General features: G+C 47.0%; 2 non-coding genes across 2 annotated transcripts; both read left to right on the top strand.

Annotated features, from left to right (window-relative positions):
• Window positions 1-4748: 4748 nt before the first annotated feature.
• Window positions 4749-4821, top strand: Trnav-aac (transfer RNA valine (anticodon AAC)). The gene has a single exon. It is a non-coding gene; the product is annotated as a tRNA-Val (tRNA).
• A 471-nt stretch (window positions 4822-5292) lies between these two features.
• Window positions 5293-5365, top strand: Trnav-aac (transfer RNA valine (anticodon AAC)). The gene has a single exon. It is a non-coding gene; the product is annotated as a tRNA-Val (tRNA).
• The last annotated feature ends 14191 nt before the right edge of the window (window positions 5366-19556 follow it).

Raw genomic sequence — 19556 nt, 5'->3', positions numbered from 1 at the left:
AGCTCGAGACGCTAAAGGTAAGCGCCATGCTCTCAGCCTCTAATTAAACGAAACTGTCTGACGACCTCGCACTTAACGTAGCTACATTCAACATCAGGGGATTGGCTGGGAAAAGAAAACAGAGCCAAGAGTACCGGCTGTTAACCGAGCATGACGTTGATGTGTTGGCGGTTCAGGAAACCAAGGTGCAGGGTGAGGCAGAGACTGAGAGCATGGTGTGGCGTTTCACGGCGAGGTGCTTCGCATGTGTTAGTCACGCAGTCGGCACTTCGGCGGGTTGTGTACTTTTTGTGCGAAAGCTACCGGGCTTAGCTGTCCAAACAGTGACGTCGTGCTTGTTGGGCCGATTAGTGGTGTGCGATTCCTCTTTTCGCAGTGTAGAGTGGGGCGTGTTGTGCATTTATGCCCCCAATTCTGGGGACGAACGCGCTGACTTTTTTGTTAGTATCAGGCAGCACCTTACCACGGATAGGCAAATAATACTATTAGAAGATTTTATTTGCGTGTTAACTGCACGTGACAAGACAAGTAAAAGGCCGTTCAAGGATGTCAGCACTGATTTGTTATCTGAGCATATTGTGGAATTCGGTCTTGATGATGTTGCCGAATGTTTGGAGGGCGCAAGAAGCCTGCAATACACGCCCTTTCAAGGCGCTAGCCACGCTCGACTGGACCGGATTTACGTATCGTTGGAAATGGTTGCAATGTGCAGCAAATACAGTGTCTTGCCATTGTCTTTCAGCCATCATTGTCTTGTCGCGTGCAGAATAGGGCACAAAAAGCGGCGGAACAATTTTACATGGGAATTGTGGAAGTTAAATGAAAAGGTTTTAAAAGACGAAAATTTCAGCAACACGGTAGAGGACCAAATTAGCAAATTCGAACAGGGCAGCCAAAATTTATCTTGGAAATGTGAGAACTGACAAAAGAAGCGACTAAAAGTAAAGCAATCGAACGGGCCAGCTGCATAAGGTTTGAACAAAATGAAAAGGAAACGTCGCTCCGAGAATTGCTAAATACGAGAAAGCTGCAGCAGGCGCACATCAGAATACACGAACGACTTCTCAAGCGCTACATACCTTCCTACAAGCCTACAAGACGCTACGTATATATGCCCTTGATGTAATGTAGTCACTTAAGCCGTTACACAAACACAGAACGAAGAACGCAAAAAAACTTCAGGCTTTCGCAGCTATCGTGAAAACTAAACAAAGAAACCAAAACACCGCCATCAAACTATTTTACCATACATGCATCTATGCGGCGAAAAGGTCCGTGAAGCCTAGTGCCCAAAACGGCGCTTCCTTTCCGGAACAAAGGAATGCCGGCTCAAACCGCAGTGGGCCCCTTCCCGGCCACCGCAGAGAGCAAATGTCCACTGGTGGGCTTGAAATCAGCCCCACGTTCGGGCGCCAGATGTGGACCTGCTCTCTACGGCCGTGCAAAAATGAGGCACACTGCGGTTGAGTACAATGAGAAACTCTTTACTCACATCCTCGTCCGGGCATACACACGCAGCCAGAAAAAAGTTTATGAAACATCCCCCTCGCGAAGGGCACGGTCAAATGCAGAGCATTTTCTGGGGGCGCACGACGTTAAGTAGGTTGGGTTACGTTAATGTTGTTGCAGTTGGTACTGTTGGTTGTTATTGTTGTTGTTCTTGTTATAATTATTATTGTAATTAATGAGGAGTCGTAATTAAGTGGTCACGTGACATCATTTGTTATCTGGTTCGAAAGAAATTGACAGCGAGAGCGAACGCCGAGAACCGCCCCATCACGGCACGACCGCGCCACGACCACGTCACGACTACGTCACGATCACGCCACAACTATTGTTGCTCCCGCGCCAAACTACGACTCATGCACGCCCCACCTGTTGCTGAATGCGATCCGAGCACGCAGAGAACACGCGAGGAGCACGGAGAGCAGGCGAGGAGGAGTGGGGGAGAGGGCGCACCTAGAACGGCTGTTGCGGACAATGCCGCGCGCTCCCGTTTGACTTCGGCGCCGCGGAGCGCAGCCGCGGCGGAGAGGAAGCAGATGACGCAGGCGACGCGCCTCCGTTGTCATAGCAACGCGGCGCATGCGCAGAGAGCAGTGGGGGTGAGATCAAGTGCGAAACGCGAGGAGCAGCGGAGAGCAGGCGAGGAGGAGTGGGGAAGAGGGCGCACCTGGAACGGCAGTTGCGGACAACGAGGCACGCCAACGCCGGGTGACATCGTGAGTTAAAGAAATGCGCTGTATTTAAAACGCTGACAGATCAGGATGGCAAACAGCCGGGCGTGTACAAAGACGACATCAGGCAAACAAAACAAAAGCTAGAAATAATCGACGAAGAACGCTATCACGGAGCACTTGTACGAGCTAGGGCGGTCCAGGCGATAGCGGGGGAAAGACCTACAAAGCGGGCCTTGGGGCTCGAGAAAGCGCATGCTCGTCGTAATCATATAACAGAGATTGACTGGAACGGCGAAACTTCCGGGGATAGCACGCACATCGAGCGTGCCTTTTTTGAGCAGTATCAGTCGCTTTTTGCTTTTCGCTCTGCCGATTTTGAAAGCTACAAAAAAGAATTCCTCAGCAACATGCTTAAGCTTGACGATGAAACAAAGGAGTGGCTGCAACAACCAATAGCATCGAAGGAAGTTGAAGAGGCCATTGATAATTCAAACCCAGGGAAATCGCCAGGCCCGGACGGGTTGACTGCGGCGTTCTACAAAGAATTTAAGAGTGAAATATCACCGGTATTAGCGGTTGTTTTTAATGGATCGCTTAAGTTGAAATCACTGCCACATTCTTACGGAACTGCTCACACGGTGTTAATTCCCAAAAGTTAAACAGGTTACGCCATATATAAAATATTTATGAAGATACTAGCAAGTAGGCTCCAGGGAGTGATTCACAAAATAGTCGGTCCCCATCAGACTTGCGGCATACGGGGAAGGTCTATTTGCACCAATATACATAAGGCAAGGTGTGTGCTGGAGTGTTCCGATGCCATGCATGTAGGCGTCGCTGTGCTTCAGCTAGACCTTGAAAAGGCCTTTGATTGTGTATCACACCAAGTATTGGTTTCTAGTTTGGATTATATCAACGTCGGCTCTGTTATCAGAGGGGGTAGCAAGGGCGTACCGGAATTGCACAACGCGGTTAGTGTTGAACAAGGTATTGGGAGCGCCCATTAATGTGCAACGCTCTGTGCGCCAGGGCTGCCCCCTTCTGTGCGCCTGGGCTGCCCCCTCAGCCCACTTTTGTTCTGCAGTTATATTGAAACATTGTGTTTACGTATCCTCAAAGATGTCGAAATTCGAGGGTTCCGAGTGCATGAGTCCGAGGTAAAAGTATTGGTTTATGCAGACGACATTGCGGTATTCTGCGAGAACAAAGAAAGTATTATTAAAGTATTTAAAATAACAAAACCGTTCAGCACAATCACAGGTAGCTTGGTAAATTGGGGAAAGTGTCTGGGGTTTTGGCATGGAGAATGCAATCAACCCCTGACACTTTTGCCAACGTAAGCTGGTCAACAACCCCCGTAAAGTACCTTGGAGCCCCACTACAGTTTTATAAAGATAGTGAGCCGTATTGGCACGAACAAACACAGGAGACCCGAGCAACTGCAGACAAGTGGAGGGGGGCTTATTTGTCAACCTTTGCTAGGGCAACAGTGTGCATCCTGTTTTTCGTTAGTACACTGTGGTACGTGATGCAAGTTCTGCACTGTTCGCGTACAAATGGGCAAAAGCTGCATCGGGTCCTTGCTGTTTTCGTGTGGGCCTCGAATTGGGAGAGGTGCAGCCACACAACCTGTTCAGGCGAACCAGAGATGGGGGACTGGGTCTGGCGCACTTATTTGTGCGACAGCTTGTAAATAGATTTTTGTTTTGAAGGGATGTAAGCGACCCCTTTCTGAGGACAGTGTGTCAGGTGAGGCTGGGTAGGCTCCTCCCTGACTTTGTTGTAACCACTGGGTATATGCATGGAGGAATTTTCGGTTTTTTTAAAGAAGTCGTCGGAAGTGTAAATTTTTTGAATGCATGGTTTTCAAAAGAAAAACCTTTATTATGATATTGTCAGTGCTGTGTTCCCAGTGCCAATGTACAGAGCTATGTACTCTGGAGGCCCAGGCCAGAACGTACTTAAGAGGGTGAAAAGAATGCGAATTCAACCAGGGGTCAAGTCCTTTTTCTTTAGGCTGCATACAGGTACATTATTAGTACGAACATATATGGAACAGAGAGGGCTATTTGTACCATGGGGGACAGACTGTTTTAGATGTAAATTACCAGAGACAATAGACCACGTGTTTTTGCATTGTTGTGAGGGAGCCTGTATATGGGATGTACTACAAAGGACACTATGAAAAGACTTTCCTTTGAACCCTCATGGTATACGGTTTCTTGCAGTGGGCAATGAGGCTGGAGTGCCTTATGATTTAGTAATGCTTCGGGGCCTCCATAGCATATGGCGCTCTCGCACTGCAAGCCTGTATAATGATGTCGATGCACGTTTTGCACTACAGTATTTCAAAGAGAGCGTTGGTCGCTTTGTCGAAATTATTAAGTCTGAGGAGGTATTCCCGGTTTGGCTGCCAGAAATGGAGCAGCTAAAAAAGCTGAGGCTATTTTAATGACAACGCCAGCCCTTTATTGGCTGGCAGCCTCACTTTTCCTAAGTTCAGCGTTTTATTGTGATGATCTGTAATGTTGTTTTGTGTGTTGCCAAAACAGGCAATAAAGAAAAAAAGTGCTTGTGGTGTAGTGGTTATCACATCCGCCTAACAAGCGGAAGGTCCCAGGTTCGATCCCTGGCAGGCACAATTTTTTTGCTTTTGCTTTCAAGGGATGTGGAAGGGCTTAAATAATTTAACTAGCCTGTGATACCAGAGGTGTTAGGTCCCAAAGGACGTGATCATTTGCGAGCTCCCCCTACCTCCTTACCCTACTCCACTTCCCTGTTGAGGTTGCAGGGGCGTTTAATAAACCTACCCTAACATTGTGCAACGCCACAAAATTTAGCTCGAGCCACCCCCGGGTCCCAGCCGTACTTTATTCTTCAGCTCCGAATGATCTATTCAAATATAGCACACTCATAGGTTTTAGCTCAACAAGATGCCGGGTGTTTTTGAGAGCAGCGGCACATAGTAAGTGCTCTCTATCGAAGGCACACAATTACGAGGACAAGTGTGGCGACATGTTCTACGGTGTCTGTTAAGGCTAGAACCGCTACGGAACTAGGTCAATGAGATTGCGCGTATTCCGCAAAGGCGGTTTCTGGTGTTGCAGCAGCAGTGCTTTAGGTGTAGTGGTTATCACATCCGCCTAACACGCGGAAGGTCCCAGGTTCGATCCCTGGCAGGCACAGATTTTTTTATTTTGCTTTGAATGAATGTTTTGATTTTGCTTTGAAGCAAGGCTGCGCTTTCAGCGCAGCCTTGCTTAATTACCAGCCTCAGTTGACAGCAAAATTCATTTATTAAACAGTGCTCACAAATTATCGTTCCTTTAATTGCTGTGCCTCTTTTACTGCCGAACACAGAAAATATTCAGTTCTTTGTAGAGCTTGAATAGATGTATTGTCCAGGTCCTGATATCCTCTGTGGGGCGGCTTACCTGTAATAAACGGGGAAAGAGGAGGGGCAGGGGGGAGGGCGGCGGAGGGCGCATACTTTAGTGGGTTCAATTTCAGAGAGATAAATTGCGCCGCTTTTAGCCAATTTCTTTTAGGCCAATATTCCGGAACACTTTTATGCTATGACCACATAAACTATTTTTATAACAGTTGTTTCACAAATTTTGCTGTATATAAAACCGGCGTGAACGCCTTTACGAAGCGTTTTGGTTCTCAACAAAACACTCAGGAGCATTTAATATAACTCCTCCACAAAAAACGTATGTCCAGTTTTTGCCCATTTTTCTTGCAAAGACATTTTCTACTCAATCAACTTTTCTGATGATCTTGCGCAGGGCTGATCCATAGAAGGACCGAACAGGTACTTTCATTTTCAATCTATTTAAGAGTCCACTTAATAGACCAAAAGAACTTAATTTTCTTCTAATGTCATACTACGTTCAAAAAATTCTAGACGCGTTGCGAATGACGCCCTGCTTCCGGTGGCTGCAGTTGTATCCCTCTGTGTTCACGCAAGGAAAGGCGTAAAATTAGAGTTACATAATTTGTTTCAAACCAATAACACAGCAATGGTAGCATGCATACAGGAAACCTTGCATACTGCCACGAATAGGGCAATAAATATTTTATTGGTCAAGGTTGAATGCGTAGGGTTCTCAACCCGTCGGAGGCAAACTTGCGCCTCTGGAAGTTTATTTATTTATTTATTTATTTATTTATTTATTTATTTATTTATTTATTTATTTATTTATTTATTTATTTATTTATTTATTTGATGCCTGCTTGCCTTTGCATGCATTACAGAAGGGGGATACATAACACTAAGCATTAAATATGAGACAAAATAACAAAATAATTCTACTAAGCGCGCTGTAAATAGTCAATATAAACAGTTAATGCAATCATACGTGGAAGATAATTACACTCCAGTATTGATGTAAAATAAAATGAATCGCGCAAGGCGTCACCTTTAAAGGAAAGTTAATAATTTGCTTTAAGCTAGCGGTCCCACTTTGCGATATGTAGAATGGCGCTTGGACATACTTCTCCCCTTCTACTCCAGTTTTCGAATGAGAGATATTACGAAAAAGGTCCAACCTGTGGTTTCGTCGGTGATCTTTCACGTCCTGCCATTTCAGTTTACTTTTACTTTCTCTCATGCTAAGTTGAGCGTGCCGATTACCTAATACGAATCGCACTGATATATTATATAAGTGTTCGAGCGTATCAACCAGCTCTTTGGTGTAGGAATCCACGAAAACACATACTTACTCCAAGATTGAGCGGATGAGTGAAAGACGGTTGTTATTTTCAGTTAGATGGAGGTTCACTGAAATTTCCTCTCAGCAAGCCAAAAATATATGCAGTCGTAATTTTTATGGTGTGAACCTGCCTATTTAACCTCTAACCACTCCCTAAATAAACTCCTATGTATTTATATTCCTCGGCCGTTGTCACAGCAGCGTAATGTACGGTATAGGTATTCAATTGGAATGAAGGTTTTCTTGTAAAGGTGCCGTTAACACACTGTTTAACATCCAAAAACTTTTCTGAATCAGCAGACCAGGATGTCATTAAATTCGAATAAAGTTGCAGGCATACGGAATCACGTTCATTCGCTATAGTCCAGTAAACTACACAGTACTTTTGAACAAAGCTATAGGGCCAATAGTATTAACAATGCCAAAACCGATTCATTCAGTTCATAGGATGAAATGTACTACGCAGAAGGCGATATGGAACACCATCATTTGCTTTTTTGCAGTCCAAGAATATACAGTCAACCACTTTAAGCTTATCTATTGCAAGAGCCAAATCGTGCGTGAACTGAACAATCTGAGTTGAGCAAGAAAATCCTGACAAAATCCGTGTTTGCTAGGATGCTGGCGATTATGTTTAACCAAATGAGTCATATCCGAAGAGTAGCTAAGCTCACCTTCAAACATCGGCACTAAATTAACAGCTAGGCTTCGTCAGTGACAAGGCTCTGTTGTTATCGCAAATTTAAAATAATTTTTTTTCTAAATAGGCTGTCGTAAAATCACATGAGGTAACATAGTGCAGGGCATGAAGTATATCGTACCAATGGACGAGCGAGTCTGTTCTACGTTTATCACCAATAACATAGTGCAACATTGCTTGTCGCAAATTAATTGTAAGCGGAATAACTTGCGCGTTTGCTCGCACTTGCCTTTCTTTGGTGGGGAGTCCTTGACATGGTGGCGGTTTAGCTCCTGCGTGGTGGCCACTTGCTCGACGCCCTTGAAGGCCAGTTATTTTGGTGAACCATCTCCATCTCGGATCGGACATCTCTGCCGGGTCGATGTCTCCAATGCTCTCCATTTCTTGAGGGGGCGAATAGCCTCGAGCTGATGCGTCGACGAAGCCGGCGGCAGAGGCGTGGTAGCAACGATGACTGGCGAGGCTTAGCTCACCCGTCGGTGTGGAACAGTCTTCTTGTGGCAATAAATGACATTTCGATGGCCTAAAAGGTTCCCTGCTAATGTACAGTGAGTGCTTGCACCTTGCCCGTTCATCGAGAACACTCATTACTGTTTGACAAACGATGTTCGTTCATTTAAAACGTAAAAACACGGAGCGGATGAAAAACGCGTCCCCGTCGTTCGGCTCCCTAACGGTTTTTTCTCCCCCCAGGAATAAACCGGTCGGTCTCCTTCCAAACACGTCTGTGCATGAATTCTCCGCGCCCAGGCGCGTGCCGTTGTTCGGCTGTATGCCGTTTGCCGAAAAAATGACGTATAACCAGATACCTTACGTAGGCCGGTCTCCTCTTGAACACCGGTTGCCAAATATTCTGGGACCATTCGCTTGCCGTAATTCGGCCGAGGACAGCTAACCGAATTAAAAACGTATATTCTGGGGCCGTACGTCGGCCGGTATCCTTCATAACACTCGTTGCCCGAAGAAAACGAATATTCTACCGCCGGACTCGTGGTTCACCGTTGAAACAACGAATGCACGGCAGCCGCGCTCCGGCCGGTCTCCTTTCGAACGCCAACTGCCGCAAGAATACGCATATTCTGTGGCCGGTCGCTTGCCGTGCTTCGGCCGATTACCGCTTCCCGAAGAAAAAACGGATGCCCTGAGGCCGTACTTCGGCCGTTCTCTTTCTCAACATCGGCAGCCGTAAGAGAACTGAATATCTGGCAGCCGGTTAGCTGCCGTTGTGCGTCCGGACACGGGCGAACGGAAAAATACCGAAGCGCTGTTTGCCGAATGTTGGCCGTTCAACGCATGATCAGTGGCTGCCAGAACCTGGATGCTGGCCGGACATGCCAGAAAGCGGCCATAGACCGGCCGGTCTTGGGGCACAGCTTCTGTGCCGCCTGGGTAGTGATGTTTCAGTATGGTTGTTTATTTGCATAGTGGCGGGGCTAGTAATCGTCGTCACATGCATCGAAGAGGTCGTCGTCTTCTTCGCGGCGAGTGGTAGATGCAGAGTCGTCCTCAGCATTGTAGACTTCCAGCAGCTCAACGGGCGAAGCTCACACGAAATTCCGCAAGGCTTCAACCATAATGAATCAGCTAGATTTGTTTACACGGGATCACTGAAGGACACATCTGCACGCATTTGTACAAGTTTGAAATTGCTTGTTTACACGTTTCGTCATTGCTCAACTGTCCTGTGCTAGTAGTAGTGGTCGTTATATGCATCGCTATCGTCATGTCCCTGATGCCAAGCATTGCATGCGGGGTAGCGCTTGACGACAGCGATGAAGTGATTTTTTTTTTTGCTAAAGCCACTGCGCGAGCCGAGGACTAGCCCGGTAATCATGAGGCACGAGCTCACAGGTGGTCCGCATTTTCTTGGTACTTTTTTCCTGCAACGGCTGCGAACCTATGGCTTGTAGAACAGCTCCGCTGTTCTACAAGCACTAAAATACTCTACAATGACTAAGCAATCACCCCACTTTTAGAGACTGCCCAGCCGTTTATTCGGGCTTACAACCAACAGTACACGAACTCTGTTTGATTTTTTATTCCGGCCCAGATTTGAAGTACAGGAAGGCACTAGTGCCTCTTAAATGAGTACATTGCCTTCGCCATGTGCGAGGAATCAAATTAACACGATCCAAATTCTAACTTCACAAAAACGCACTGTGTATGAAATGTGGCCGCGTTTATTAACGGAATGCCAAGCCAAACTGAAGGGCCCTGTTCAAGATTTAACATCCCATTTTTTCTTCTGGGTACGTTTTTCCGCGAGAAAAAATAACAAAGAAACATAAGGGAGCCCGAAAGGGACTCAAAACACTATCTTTCGAAACACAAGTAATATTTCGGCTTTTGCGGTGAATCACCTAATTTAAATTCATTGCTTTTATTTAAATAGCCAATACAACCCAGAGATGAACGATAGGATGGGGGTGATATAAAACTGCCTAACGCAGGAAAGTAGAAGATATAAGGATTTATGTTGCACATAAATCCTTATATGTGCAACAAATTTAGTTGTACATAATTTAAACGCGTTGTGGTGCATTTAAATGACTGCATACTAAATAAAAAGCCCTTAAAGTTGTTGCACAGGCTAAGCAAAATAATGTAGGCAACAGACAAGCCAATTTATTTGCTTTCTTTCGAGTGAACCGTCGTGATCGTCGCGACGTGGGACAGTACCGCGAGGTAGGAAGGTCTAACTTCCCGACGATAACTATCGTTCGTTTTTCTTGAGTACGGTCGACGAATGAACGGTTCGCACGTAGTATAAACACAGAACGGTGCTCGTCCAAAAACCTAAGATAATGGCAAATCGTAGCTTCAGCGGGAGCATGCAAGCGCACGAGAGAAGCGCAGCCGACTCTGCTAACACTGCTGGCCTGGCACCACCTTGAAAACGAGTGGAAATTTTGTTTTGTATTTTCGCAAGCTAAATTATTCATCTTTAACATTTTTGCGCCGCATGATTTACGAAGGCAGGGTACATGTATACTAGAGAATAGGTGAGTCAATATCGTCAAATAAACAAATTAAGCTCAATTAAAGAACGCGAAAAAAGCACCAAGTCGCACGTCCGCTGCCTGCAGAGATGTAGAACTATTTCTACGTTTTTATGTCGCAATATCAGTACGTAAACATGCTTGCTCTGCCAGCATAGCTCGGTGCGGTACTAGGTACAAATGTACACATTGCGAACGCAATTGGAGGAGGAAGCTTTAAGCGCTGGACACATGTACGACTGGTACACGCGATTCGCATGCGACTGATCGTTACGATTGATCGTTAGGACCCGTTTTGGCGTCGATCGCTGGTCGGAGGAGGCTCACGACGTGCGTCTGGCAAGCCAGATGCAGTCGTGCCATCGTTGCAATCGTCGTGAGGCCACAGCCAATGAGAGCCCGCTGAGCCCCAACCCCCCGCAACCGGCGTGCGTTGCTCTGGTCGGCTCGGGTGTTGGAAAGTTTAGGCTTAGCATCCTGGCGGATATTTGATTGCCGCTATCTGTGTAACTGCGAATGACAATCCGTAACACAACTTTTCACCACACTATCATCCCTTTTCTCGCATAAGCTACTTCTTTTTAGCGATCAGATTGATTCAGAAGAGCAGCGACAAGCGCGGTTGCTACCGTGGTCTGCGCCGGTTCGAGCCGCTGAGTGTGCCGAGCTGGCAGGCGCGACCGGCGTGTGCGCGGACTGTTTCCGAAGGCAGAAAACACTTCGCGATTGCCTGTTTTATCAATTTCTTGCGAACAAACGCGCGGAATCTCCAAATTCAGCTCAGCGATCGTCGTAGTTGAACATCTGCGTAGCCTGTTTCGATGTTTCCGCGACCGGTCGGCGCACCGTCTGCCGCGCGATCTGATCGCCGCTTTTAAAATAAGCCCTGATAACAATCCCAAGCACAATTTTTCACCACACTAACACCTACTTTCTCGCATGTGGAACTTTTTAGCGATCAGATTGATTCAGAAGAGCAGCGACAAGCGCGGTTGCTACCGTGGTCTGCGCCGGTTCGAGCCGCTGAGTGTGCCGAGCTGGCAGGCGCGACCGGCGTGTGCGCGGACTGTTTCCGAAGGCAGAAAACACTTCGCGATTGCCTGCTTTACCAATTTCTTGCGAACAAACGCGCGGAATCTACAAATTCAGCTCAGCGATCGTCGTAGTTGAACATCTGCGTAGCCTGTTTCGATGCTTCCGCGCAGGTATTGCCATCTCTCGACCGGTCGGCGCACCGCCCGCCGCGCGCCGCGGGGGTCGGTCAGCGTATACGCTTGCATCGCGGCAGATATCTGATCGACGCTTTTAAAATAAGCCCTGATAACAATCCCAAGCACAATTTTTCACCACACTAACACCTACTTTCTCGCATGTGGAACTTCTTTTTAACAATCAGATTGATTCAGAAGAGCAGCGTCAAGCGGTTGCTACCGTGGTCTGCGCCGGTTCGAGCCGCTGAGTGTGCCGAGCTGGCAGGCGCGGCCGGCGTGTGCGCGGACTGTTTGCGAAGGCAGAAAACACTTCACGATTGCCTTCTTCATCCATTTCTTGTGAATAAATAAGGGGAATCTACAAATTCAGCTTAGCGATCGTCGTAGTTGACCATAGAGCAAAAACAGTGGGCGGAGCGACGCCGACGACGCATCGTACACGCGCATCGGGTCATGTGTCTCAAATTCACGTGTACGACAAGTCGTGGCAACAGTCGTAACGATCCGTCGCATGCGAATCGCGTGTACAAATCGTGCATGTGTCCAGCGCTTTAGTCATCGGTAGGAGCAGGGCTTCCTCTGAAAAAACATTTCTCACATATACACCAATTTGCTATTTTTTTCAGCGACACAAAGACGACCGCCCTGTATAGTTGATGGGCGTTTTTTTCTGCTTCATGAATTGAGGAGGACATCTCTTGTGATACACCTACACTTTTTCATGTAGACTAGGCAGTTAGTAGAAGGAATAGGGCACCTCCAAAAATGTTGTGGCGGGGATTTGCTGGTTTTTGACGCTAACTCTTGTTGTGCAGATTCTCGGAACGTAAGCGTGAACGTAATAAAGGGAACACGTTACCCGGCTTAAAACAGGATAAAAAAGTTGTCCTTTGTTCAGTTCAATGCAGGTGGATTAACACAAGTAAGGACGCCGTGTTAGTCACTGGATTATTTCGACGCTATTCACTGTGATCCGGGCTACAATCATCTGCATAGGTTGCAAGATCTGGTGACAAGATAGGACAGAAAACGAGTGACCTGACGGAAACTAAGTTGTCGCTTTGCGGCATACTGAAATCCACATGCGCTGTTCGTCGAAACCCAGTATGATGACACTAGAATCACTCCATATCTTTGGTCTGGCGCCGATACGATCACGGTGCTATTTAGAGCTGGCGCCATATATATTCCAGGCACGCCCCCAGGCAACGTGGTCTCTATTAAAACCGGCACTTTCCTGAAACTTACTATCTTAGTCTGACATTGTCTGCTTATTACGTCGACCAGTAGTAACCCCCCATGGCTCATCAGAAGGACTCGTGCCTCAAATAAAAGGTGGCTGTATAGTTCTAACAACACATTAGGCGGTAGACTTCAAATACATTTAAGTGGCTTTACGAAAGCGGTCACCAACTGTGGATATAAGCCTGGGGGGAGTAATTTACACGTGTAGCAGCAACGTATATCGAGTGCCACTGCCATGGTACCAGGTAGCCATGTAGCCGTCTTCCTTGCGAGCAGACGGGTAGCGAGAAATGAGGAAGCATTCAGTAACCCAGCAACCTGAGGATTTTAAAGTCAACACTCAGTATTCACCACATACGGTGACTCAGCGGTGAAATCCAAGGCTGTGAACTCCGCGTTACGTAGGAAAAATTAACTCGGGCATAAGATTATGTATTTTATGTTGGGTGAGGTACAGGATGTGTGCTGATCTTTAGGGGGAAAAATGGCGCTACGAAAACGTGTGCTTGCGCCCGGTTTCATCCTTTTACTCGTACTTCTTGTGTGTAACGAGATTCAAAAGATTTACAGATTCGTTCCCCAGTGTTGTGAACCTTTACCATTTTTTTTTAAATTGTATGCACGGTGGATCTCCCATTTCCTTATGCTTATACGCGTAAGGGTGAATTTCAGCAAGCCACCCAAAATTTCAAAACAGGAAATTTAACCTTTAAAACGTAGGTGAAGTATTTATTCTTTGCAACACGAATGTCAGCCAAACGTCCTGAAAAATGGAATTACTCTGTAGGACGATTTCTCTCCCTGCCCACCCCATCATCTGCTGGTGAATCGTTTAACTCATGCACCTGCGTAAGTTCTAGCCCACTTGAGACCGGTTGGCATGGACGAAGAGGGAACCTAGTTCTTTTCCCCTTTCACTTATTCCAGCGCAGAGCGAATACCGAAACCTATATACTCTCTGGTCACGAAACATTATTCCCTGTAAAACCAGAGCGTACATAGCGTTCACAGATGCTGTCAGAGTGCGACGGTTCTCGGATAATATATTGTTCTTTTTTTTTCATTATTTGCTTTCCATCCCGCCTCACTGTGATGGGGCAAACAGCGGTTATCCCCTGCTCGCGAAACACTTCAAGAAGGTCCGGGTCTTTTTCATTTATCAGTTTTGCTTGTGATATGGCATTGCGACAGCTGATAAGAGTACTTTCAAGGTAAGCTAAAATAATTTCCTGGAGAAGACTGATGTACTGTTTCTTATTAGGTGCGGTTTGATAAACACGCCTGCAGAGATTAGTTGTCTCGCTGGATAGTTCTAGCTGACCGGACATTCATGAAATTTGCTACTGAAAAACAAAATCTGCGGGGAATGGCAGTTGCGCTACTGGCTGAGTGCATTATTAGGAAGCGTGAGAAGTTGTCCGGGTTCGTGAAGACGTGGTCACTGGTGGGCGACTTTGGCTACTTTCGGTTTCGAAAATTGGGGTGATCCTAGCGGCAGGGTGCTGTGGCGTGGCCCTTCTTTTCATTTTCTTCAGCGTTTCTTTCTTTCTCCAGCGGCCATGCTTCCGCGCCTCTTGACGCATGCGCAACAGCTCACCGGCACTGATTTTTTTTTCGCTCTCTGGGCGTGCACGACGGGCCAGTTCGGTGCGTACGGCAGCGAGCCGGCTTGCGAAGGGTTACGCGGGTTGCCTAAACGCCTCCGCGGGCTGAAAGTTTCGCTGCATTATAAAATATATTCGAATGCATTTTAAACATAGGGCCGTGGCGGGAGGAGCGTCGCCAGTCCTGCACAGCTCCGTGGTGCGTCAAGACATGTCGAAGCAGATCGTCGAAGTTTTTCGTCTTCCCAAAGGTGACACGTAAGCAAATTGTCTTGGTACAAGTTATAGTGAATTAAAAAAATGCCACCCTACGGCAATCTTCAGTTTTCATAATGATTCGCGCATGTAACGTGAAGTTAATGAGACATGCCAGTTGTCCTGCAATGACAACCGATGTCCAAATATATCCCAGCTATTGCAGGTGCGCGAAGTTCCAGCAAAAGTGAACGCGCCTTCGGCGGGCACACTCTTGCTCGTAAGGTGAATTTCTGACAGCATTGTCGTTTTATGGTTGCCGTATTAACTGCTTACGCGTCGATTCACGTTTCTGATCGATGTATTTTTCTTTGTCTCGTGCAACATGTTTGAGGCTTGGTTTGGGCCCTAAGTCGACGGCGGTTTTGCGCCTGCATTGGACGTTTACTCCGGTGACTCTGCTCAACCCCTCCGAAGTCATCACGGCGCACCTGCTCCCACAGAAGGCCAGCTCAACTGTACGCGCTTCGTGCCGTTCACTGCGCACGCACTACCACGGTGACGGGTGGCGTGGAGGTGCTGCGCCCTAACCATTTTTTCCTGCGCCATCTTGCTCCAAAACGTATATGTCCAAACGAAACTGCTCCCAAGTGATGTTTCAGTGCCCCGAAAAATCTGACGCTATACCGCAGTGTTCTATGCCAGTAGATTTACCCGCCGGGGTGCCTGAGTGGCAAGGCGTTGTGCTGCTGAGCACGAGGTCGCGGGTTCGATTCCCAGCCGTGGCGGCCGCTTTTATGATGGAAGCGAAAAGAGAAAACACCCGTGTGTGCGAGATTTCGGCGCACGTTAAAGTTCCCCAGGTGCTCAAGATTATCCCGGATCCCTTCACTACGGCGCGCCTCATCGCCTTTGTTGCGTCCGCGCGTTAAACGCTGCAATCAATCAATGACAGTCGATTTGCACAGGGGGCAGTGGAAGGCCAACCCGAAAACCGTGCATTGACTGCAGCCGCAATCGAAATTGTTTCGCTCATTAAAAAAACAAAAAAGTAACACTTCCGGCTTTGCAGTTCAATCTAACCTGCGCGCCCGCGCCTTGTCATCTTATAGCGAATGGGTTCGCGGTTCCACAGTTTTAAAGTTAGAACCATCATGCCGTATCGGACAGGGTGAGATTCGAGGGGCTGCCCAGACACGAACTATAGGGTAGTTTGTGACAACCTAGCCAGTATCTGCAAGTAATGAGCACGGTAGATGCACCTTCCAATACAAGAACGCTTTTTTTCTGACCTTTACCATACCCCGCCCCCCAGTAAGCAGACTGTTCACGCGCCATTAAAAAAAATGGCGGGTGCGTTCGATTTGTGGTGTGCGAAAATATTACGTGGTTTCGCATTATTTTTGTACGTAGATAGAATCCAGCATGAACGGTAAATAGTGCCGGTATTCTGTTGCAACACTTTTTCTCGCTGCATTTTGTTGGTGCACACATGGGTTTTCGGAAGTGTATAATGGTCAAATGGAAGTGTGTTATGGTCAAGTGTAATGATTAAATGAACGATTTCTTTCAGAGCTCGTGTAAAATGGTCCAAAGGCAGGCCTTCAAGCACACCTGTGCAGTCGTTTTTTTAAATATAGGTTGCCTATTATTGTGCCCTATAATTGAAACGGATTTTTTAACGTATAAAGAACATTCTTGTCTCGAGGCGTGCCGAAAAAACAAGAATACATTGAGCGGAAATTTCAAGTTCTTTTCTTCTCCCGCCGAGGCGTGTGCGAGAAATAAATCTGTGTAGTGATTGGAAATTTCAATGTTCTTCTTTCGTAATCAATTATTGTGTACCTAAATGGGTACGTAGCCCGTTTTTTTCCTATTGCGCAATATTGTATGCCGAAATTTGCGTATGTCATTGACTTGCTAGAGTTGAATTGTGTGTACATAAAATGTATAAACAATGTATGAGTGTAGTACCTGTGTTTTTATGCGTTTGAACCAGAGACGTCGTCATGTGAATTTTGAATAAAAGAATAGCAAAAAGTATGTTTGTGGAACGGTCGAATTAATAGCTCGACAAAGACAACAGTTCGCACCAGAAACCACAATACCACCTGCATGTTTTCTTTTTTCAATTATTAAACACGTTACTGCACACCGCTCACACAAATGTCGTGCCTGGTGCCATTCCCGGGCAGCGGACGAGGCAGCGACTGGAGGCAGGCGCGAAAATTGGCAAGCGTCGGTTCCGGTGGCCGGCGCACGGCGGCCCGGTCCAGCTGCCGCGGAAAAATGACGTCAGCAGTGCCCGCGACATAACCAACCTTCCTTGTCCCCTCGCCACCCGTTGCCGTGACGACTAATGCAACGTTTTTCAGACGCCATGTGCCACTAGTGGAGGATTTACGCGGGACCACGCTGGATGCTGCAGAGGCCGCCCCGTGACGTGGTTTACAAATGGCAGAAAAGTTGCTTCGAGCGGGCCGTTTCTTGGGCCAGAGCATTCGAAAATAGTAGTTTTTGGTATACTATGGGTCACAGCATCAATTAAGAAGACTAAGGTACTGTTCAGCGACGTTATCCTGGTACCGAGCAATGTCCCGAAGCTCTCTTCTTGATAGGCAGACACGGATCCCATCGGGCGGTGCTTGACCAGGGCTCCTAAAGCAACCGTTTGAGGCTTCTACCCTTTCTTTTAATCCCCTTGGACCGGTTAGTCCCCGCCATTTGTGTGGAGGCTCGGGGTTCGCGGTCTCGCCACTCACAGTTACCATAAATACTCATGGTGCCTCGTGTGGGGAACCAAATTTTATTCGCCCATTAAAGAATAACTTGTAAAATTGTGGCTACAAAATGAAATTGCTTCATAACAAACATTTTTTGTAGAAACAGGCTGACGCCAACGAGATAAGAATTGTCACCATGCTTCCAGTTTCGGAGTTCGATGCCCCAGCAGGGACTATTCGTCTGCTTTAATGCTTTCTTTTGACACCTTCTTTTTCCCAAGTAGGCAACCCGACTGTGCCCTTTTGGGTATAAGTCGCATACCTATTCTGTATGCTCAGAATCACGTTTAGTACATTTTCAGAAGCTGTAAAAATCGCACCTTGCATCATTTGCCGAGGCGGCAATGATTCCACCGCAAAGCATTCGTCAAGCAATTCAAAGGAAAATAGGGTACATTATTTTACAACATAAACACTAGTGATTGTGCTGCTTCGGCAGCCCAGCCTGCATACTCGCAGTCGTCTGTCAGCTTATACTCGTACGCCATGCCTTACACCTAACTTGAAAATTTGCGGAGTGTTGATGGCCCAACTCTCGGCCATCTTTGGCAGAGGTACCTCTTTGTACACCGTTTGAAACCTTTTTTGGACTTATTTAATTTGTTTTATGTGACGGGCGCCAAATCCCAATGCGCAACGATCAGCCTCGACGATGGGTGGCGTTCCGAACAGCGCTTGTCACGTTTACGTTGAGCAGCCTGCTTTATTTATATCACAAGAATCGTACAAGAAATAGGGCAAGGCACAAATTAGCACAAAGAATTCACAGCTGTTAGGCGGTAAAGCAGCTCGCCCTGTTTAAATTCTCAGGACGTAAGCGCGTCAAGAACGATAGCGTAGATCTTGCGCCCCGAAAAGTACGCTTCAAAGAAAATATTTTCCCCTCAGCTTAACCTGTCTTTGCTCAAACATACATTCAGCAGGCCGCCTTCGGCACTGAACCGTTAGAGTCACGACGCAGGGAGTTCGCAATAAAAACACCTGCCGAGCTTATAAGATCTAGCGACTATACTGAAGGTGTTTCCAAGGAGGCGACCTGAATGAAGCCAGGCTCTTCTTTTGTGGCGTACTGAATACTCGTATGTTCGTCGAACTCTCCAATCACGATCTCGGATCAGGCTATCATTCTCTCATCGCCGCTGATACGATCTACGTTGCTCCTGCCAAAAAGGCCTTTGAATGCCTTGGCACGGTTCCAAGCGAACCTCCGCGCTGTCCGAGCCTGCCTCTTGCTCTAAAGGAGTGTTGATTTTTCTGTCTAGATGGCTCGTCAATGACCCGCGATATGTGCAGAACAGTAAACGGCAGACAACGCATAAGACAGGTTGGAACCTGAAAATTCCAGTTGGACGCGCGGCCAGGCATATAAGAGGTAAGCATAGTGGGCAGTTAAGTTGCTTCCCTAAAAGGTAAATTAGGTGAAAAACTAGAAAAACCTGAGCAAAAACATAAATATGGTATATCTGAAAATACCATGGAGGTATGCGTAAGCGCCGTATGTATGCTCACATTCCGTGTTGATAGCTCGGATGATAGAGCTTTCCGCGCTCAGTGAGGTAGCAAGTTGTGACTCGAACAACCTGCGTGAATGAATGAAGTGTTTGTGGTGTAGTGTTGTGCTAAGCTGGAATGAAAGCAAACAACAATGCGCCAATCTCACTGGCCAAGGAGCGAATGTAGTAGAAGTCTCCACGAGCCTCACTCATGTACCCATACTTCTTAAAAATTGTAAATTCTTTAACGCTATGCATGTTTCATCTCGAAAGCTCACCAACCTTTCTTTTTACCGTTACCAAAGTCAATTGTGTCTATCCCGCTCTGTCGCACAGCTCTGATGTAACTATTGCGTTCAGTAGCAGCATGGCCGCAGAAAAATACGCCGGGAGATGGGGAAAGGCTGAACCAGTTGCAAAAGTAGGTCAGC

Source organism: Haemaphysalis longicornis, unplaced genomic scaffold (genome assembly GCF_048455015.1).
Source record: "Haemaphysalis longicornis isolate Haplotype H1 unplaced genomic scaffold, Haemaphysalis longicornis Haplotype H1 scaffold_3, whole genome shotgun sequence".
NCBI lineage: Eukaryota > Metazoa > Arthropoda > Arachnida > Ixodida > Ixodidae > Haemaphysalis > Haemaphysalis longicornis.
Note: the sequence above shows the minus strand (reverse complement) of the source record. Positions and strands in the feature narration are given on the sequence as shown.